This window comes from Chrysochloris asiatica, unplaced genomic scaffold (assembly GCF_000296735.1).
Source record: "Chrysochloris asiatica unplaced genomic scaffold, ChrAsi1.0 scaffold00006, whole genome shotgun sequence".
In the NCBI taxonomy this organism is placed as follows: domain Eukaryota; kingdom Metazoa; phylum Chordata; class Mammalia; order Afrosoricida; family Chrysochloridae; genus Chrysochloris; species Chrysochloris asiatica.
In genome coordinates, this window is record NW_006408524.1 from 1,930,886 (window position 1) to 1,936,767 (window position 5,882).

Below are 5,882 nucleotides of genomic sequence, written 5' to 3' on the forward strand. Positions count from 1 at the left end.
TCTTATACTTCGGACATATTGTCAGGAGGGACCAGTCACTGGAGAAGGATATCATGTTTGGTAAGGTGGAGGGTCAGAGAAAGAGGAAGACCCCCAATGAGATGGATTGGCCAAGTGGCAGTATTGATGGACTCAAGCTTGGCAACAGTAGTGAGGTTGGGCAGTGTTTCGTTCTGCTGTGCATAAGGTTGCTATGGGTTGGTACCGACTTGATGGCACCTAACAACAACAACAACAAATGAGAGATGAAGTCTGGCCATCCTGGTTTCTAAGGAGCATTCTGGCTGTACTTCTTCTAACACAAATGTATTTGTTCTTCTGGAAGTCCATGATACTTTTAATATTGTCCCCTAACACCACAACTCAAATGCATCAATTCTTTTATGGTCTCCCTTATTCAATGTCCAACATTCACATGTATATGAGATTACTGAAAATACCATACCTTGGGTTAGGAACACCTTAGTCCTCAAACTGACATCTTTACTCCTGAGCACTTTAAAGAGGTCTTGTGCAGCAGATTTGCCTAATGCAACACTTCCTTTGATTTCTTGAGTGCTACTTCCATGAGTGTTGATAGTTGATCTGAGCAAAATGAAGTCTTTGACAATTTCAATCTTTTTTCCATTTATCATGATGTTACTTATTGAATTCAAAATTGGAGTATAGAGTCAATTTATTAATAAGAGACGTCAGACTGCAGATAATATTGTGTACTATAAAGAGAAATTAGGACCCTATAAGAAAATGGGAATCTGAGGCAACATATCCAAGGTTCATTCTCTCCTCGGATTTATTCTTAGATGTTGGCCTTTTGTTTGTTTGCTTGCTTGCTTGCTATGTGATTCTTTAAAGATAAGAAATTAATTTTCTGACCCTTTTAATCTTCCTCAGTGCTTTCTGACTTTCAGGATTTTCATTTTGAAACCTACCCAGCCCTTGGAGCTCTTCTTCTGTATCCAACTTCTAGCTCTCTTCTGGTTCTGGCTCTGGTTTTATTCTAGTTTCCCATGCTGGGATAGAAACAACCATAGTATATATATCCTCTGGTGGATTGATGTTTGGGTAGAATCTCTGTGGATGTATTATTGAGTTGTGGAAGCCCAGGAATGATCTGGTTTGTTCTGGTTTTAATCTGGCTTTAGTTAAGGTATATGTTTATTAAAATATAACTGGACAACTACCCTAGGTGCATTGCAACTGAGAATTTTTAGTTATGAGTCTATGGGGAAAAATAAAATTATGTTTCCCCTCTATTGTGGGCACCAAGATCTCAAAGACCTTCTTTTACTTCTTTGAGATTTGGACATGGAATCCAGAAGGAGCCATTTTTTTAAATTTTTTATGGGGATACCCACCCTAAGGATGGGGGAGTGTGGTGGCTCTATAGGCTAAGCACTGGACTGCAAACTGCTTGGTCAACAAGACCACACAGTCAACTAGAACATCACATGAGGGATTCCACGGCCTTTCTTTGTGCATTACATCAGGGGCCCAGAGTGTTGGTGTGGCCCGCTTTGGGTGACATTAACTTTGGTCATTTGGTTAAGGTGGGTCTGTCTGATTTCTTTATTGTATTATTGTACCTCTTCCCTTTGCAATGAGATGGTGGTTTGTGGGATTACAGGATGCCCAATAAATGTCTTTTAGAAAATATTTTAGCATCATAAACCTTGTATCCTATTGTTCACTTAAAATTATTGTCTTCTCATATCATTAAGTATTCCTCAAAAAAATGCTTTCCAGTACTGAAGAAATTCCATTTATGAATGTAGCAATGCTTACTAGGGTGCCCACTCCAATGCAGTAGGGGTCCTTATGTTCTACCCACTGCTGTCTTCCCAGCCCAGGGAGTATGTGCCTGGCACGTAGCAGGAGCTCAATAAACGCTGAAGAATAAATAGCTATAGCTTACATCTAATTTTTCAGTATCATGGATGATTCCATAGCAGACATACTTGAACACATAAATCTTTGAAGCATTTATTTAATGAAGATTACAGAAACCATTTATAAGAAGGAAAATGTTTATATTGATAGAGCAAAGAAAAATAAGAATGTAAAATTATATATATATATACTTGGCATAAAGCTGTGCAAAGAGAACCATCTGGGAGAAAATAAACCAGAAATTTAACATGGGTTATCTCAGAGTCCTGGTGTGGTACTGTAGAATAAGCACTGGTCATCTAACCACAAAGTTGACAGTCAGAACTGACTTGACGACACTTAACAACAACAACTCTGTTTCTATTTTGGGGGGGGTCCAGTCAGAGTCACACTGAACAAACCAATAGACAGCATGATGATAAGTGGAGAAATGATTGAAGATGTTAAGAATTTCATTTTACTTGGATCCACAATCAATGTTCATGGAAGCAGCAATCAAGAAATCCAATGACATATTACATTATGCAAATCTACTGCAAAAGATTTCTTTTGAGCAAAGATATCAGTTTGAGGACTAAGGTACTCCTGACCCTAGTTATGGTATTTTCAACAACCTCACATGCATGCTAAAGTTGGATAATGAGTAAGCAAGATTGGAGAAGAATAGATGCATCTGAATTGTGTTAGTGAAGAATATTAAAAGTACCATGGACTGCCAAAGAACAAATAAATCTGCTTTGGAAATGTTACTAGGAGGGACCAATCCCTGAAAAAGTACATCAAGGTACATCTAGCAAGATACTGGACTAGGCAGGTGTGCTACACTGACCCTCTACAATAATGATGTTGTTGTTGTTAAGTGCCATTGAGTCAGTTCCAACCCATAGCAACCCTGTATAGAGTTTCCAAGGAGCAGCTGGTGAGCTTGAACCACAGACCTTGTAGTTCAAATGGCTTTGCAGTCTGACACATTAACCCACAGTGCCACACCAGTACTCCACAATAAAGATAGGTTAGGAGAGACCAAATGAAATAGACACAGATGAAAATCCTGGAGCCCTGAACCTCAGAGGAGAGGCTAGAGAAGTGGACAGAGAGCCTGCTGGGAGGACAAACTGAGTAAGGGCAGTGAGAGAGGGGGTCTGACTGGTTAACAGCTGGCCAAATGTGGTGTGACTATCTTGGACGTTTATGAGCAGCTTTGGGAACAGAAGGTGGCTTGGCAGAGCAGAGTTCCACAGGTGATGGGAAAGGTGTGAGTCCTTCTGTTTCTCCACACTTCTCTACTGACCAGAGATGTGGCAGGCTCTTACCCTTGTTCATCCCCAGCACAGACCCTGTTCTCTGGGTGCTCAGAGCCACATGGCTGTGAGTCATGCCAGTGTGAGGCAGGGGTCAGCTGCGCCACTTTGGTGCCTAGATTCAGATGCACTGGGCTTCAGACATACAGAACCTGCCGAGCCACCAGACCAGCATTAGTCTAGCAGAGACCCTCATAACCAGCCACCCTGCCCCAGCTACTGAGTAGTCCTAACAGACACTGAAACCAGCTCCATCTTGGGCCTCCAGATTGAGTGCCCTGAACATAGACTGCACCTAGGCCTATAGGAACTCCATCTAGGACCAGGAACTCCACTGTCACATTGCACCCATTCCAACCTTGGGAGCTCCTTTGTTGGCGGGAGCCCCCCAGTGTTTTCTCTTCTCTGGGTCCAACAGTTGCACTGGTTTGTTATTGTGACTAGTGCTACAATGAATATTGTTGTTATTGTAGTTATGTGCTACTGACTCATAGCGACCCTTTGGCACAACAGAATGAAACACTGCCCAGTCCTGCACCAACCTCACAATCATTGCTAAGTTTGAACATGGGTGCACATATATCTAGTCATGTCACAACTCTTATTTTTTGAGGATATATATCATGTAGAAGGAGCCCTGGTATGGTACTATGGGCTCATGTGTCAGACTGCAAAGTCATTTGAACTGCAAGGTCAGTGGTTCAAGCTCACAAGCTGCTCCTTGGAAACCCATACCGGGTTGCTATGGGTTGAAATAGACTCGATGGCACTTAACAAAAACAATCAGGTAGAAGGATTGATGGGTCACACAGTATTTCTATGTTAAATTTTAGGAGAAAGTGTCGTACCATTTTCTACAGTGGTTGTACCATTATACAGTCCCACCAGAAGTGTACAGGGCCCGAGACTCCACACCCTCATCAGCATTTATTGTTTTCTGCTTTTTGGAACTTTGCTATTAATGCTGGAGTAAGATGATATCTCATTGTTGTTTTAATTTGCAGTGTCCTACTGCAGGAGCTCTGGTAGCATAGTGGTTATGAATCAGGCTGCGAACCGCAAGGTCAGCAATTTGAAACTATCAGCTGCTCCTCAGGAGAAAGATGAGGTGGTCTGCTCCCGTAAAGATTCACAGCCTCGGAAACCCTGTTCAGGGTCGCTATGGGTCGGAACTGACTCAATGGCACTTAACAACAACAACTGTGGTAGAGGCCAAGATGGCCAAACTTCGTCTCTCATACTTTGGACATATTGTCAGGAGGGACCAGTCGCTGGAAAAGAATATCATGTTTGGTAAGGTGGAGGGTCAGAGACAATGGAATGGCCAAGTGGCAGTATCGACGGACTCAAGCGTGGCAACAGTAGTGAGGTTGGCCCAGGATTGGGCAGTGTTTCGTTCGGCTGAGCATAAGGTCGCTATGGGTTGGTACTGACTCAATGGCACCTAACAACAACAACAACATATCTGGATTGAGTTCTGGGTAGTGTTGTCGTGTATTTTAATCTCAGGTTATTGTCTGCTGTTGTTGGTTCTTAATCCAAAGAGCATTCTTTAGTATTTTTTATAAATTTGGTTTTGTTACAAACAGAGTTAATTTAAATATATCTGGAAATGTTCTAATATTACAATTGTATTTAAGGGACAAGTTTGTATAAGGTTCTTGGTTGGCAATATTTTTCTTTCAGAGTTCATATATGCCATCCCATTGCCTTCTCACCTGCATGGCTTCTGTTGAGAAATCAGAGCTTCGTCTTATTGGTTCTCTTTTGTAGGTAACTTTTCATTTTCCTAAGCTGTGCTCAGGATTCTTTCCTTGTCTTTGATTTTTAGAAAGTTTGATTATGATATGTCTTAGTGATTTTCTTTTGGGATCTATCCTGTTTGGGGTTCATTCAGCTTCTTGTATGCTTATCTTCTCATCTTTCATGCTGTTAGGGAAGCTTTCTTCCAACAACTCTTTGATGATTTTCTTCATGCTTTTTTTTTTTTGTGTCTCTTCCTCTTCTGGATCTCTGATCACCTGTAAGTTATTCTTCTTTGTGGTGTCCCTTATAACTCTTAGGCTTTCTTTGGACTTCTTGATTCTTTTTCTGATTGTTCTAACATACAATGATTGTTCTAGTATTGAGAGATTTATCATCAAGCTCATCAATTTGGGCTTCAACTTCTTTGAATCAACTCCTTTTCCCTTTCAATGTGAAATTTTATCAATATTCTGGATTTCTAATGGCAAGTTTTGTATTTGTTTCAAATTTTACATTTATTTTGTCTGTTTGTTCTTATAGCGTTTTCCTGAATTCTCTTAAAGTCTTTTCTGCATTCTCCTTGGTTTCCTCAATCTTTCCTCAATCATTTGTAGGTACTGGAATGTCAGGGACCTACCTTGACAGGGAAGTTTGGTTCACAAAGTAGGGAGATCTGGCGGTGAAAGAAATAGAGAAAGAATATACACAAAGACGCAATGAGAGAAAAAAGGAGACACTCCAAAGCCAGAGTGGATGCAAAACTGGCAGGCAGACCCTGCATGGCAGGCAACATCGCACTGCAGGCAGTCTTGCATGCAGGATTCAATCTGCATTCGTCTTTTATTTCAGGGAAGGATTTTGCACAAAGGAAGAAGGTGATTATCAAGACAGGGTACAGAAATGAAATGTGATTAATTGTTCAAAACAGGACACAATGATATACAG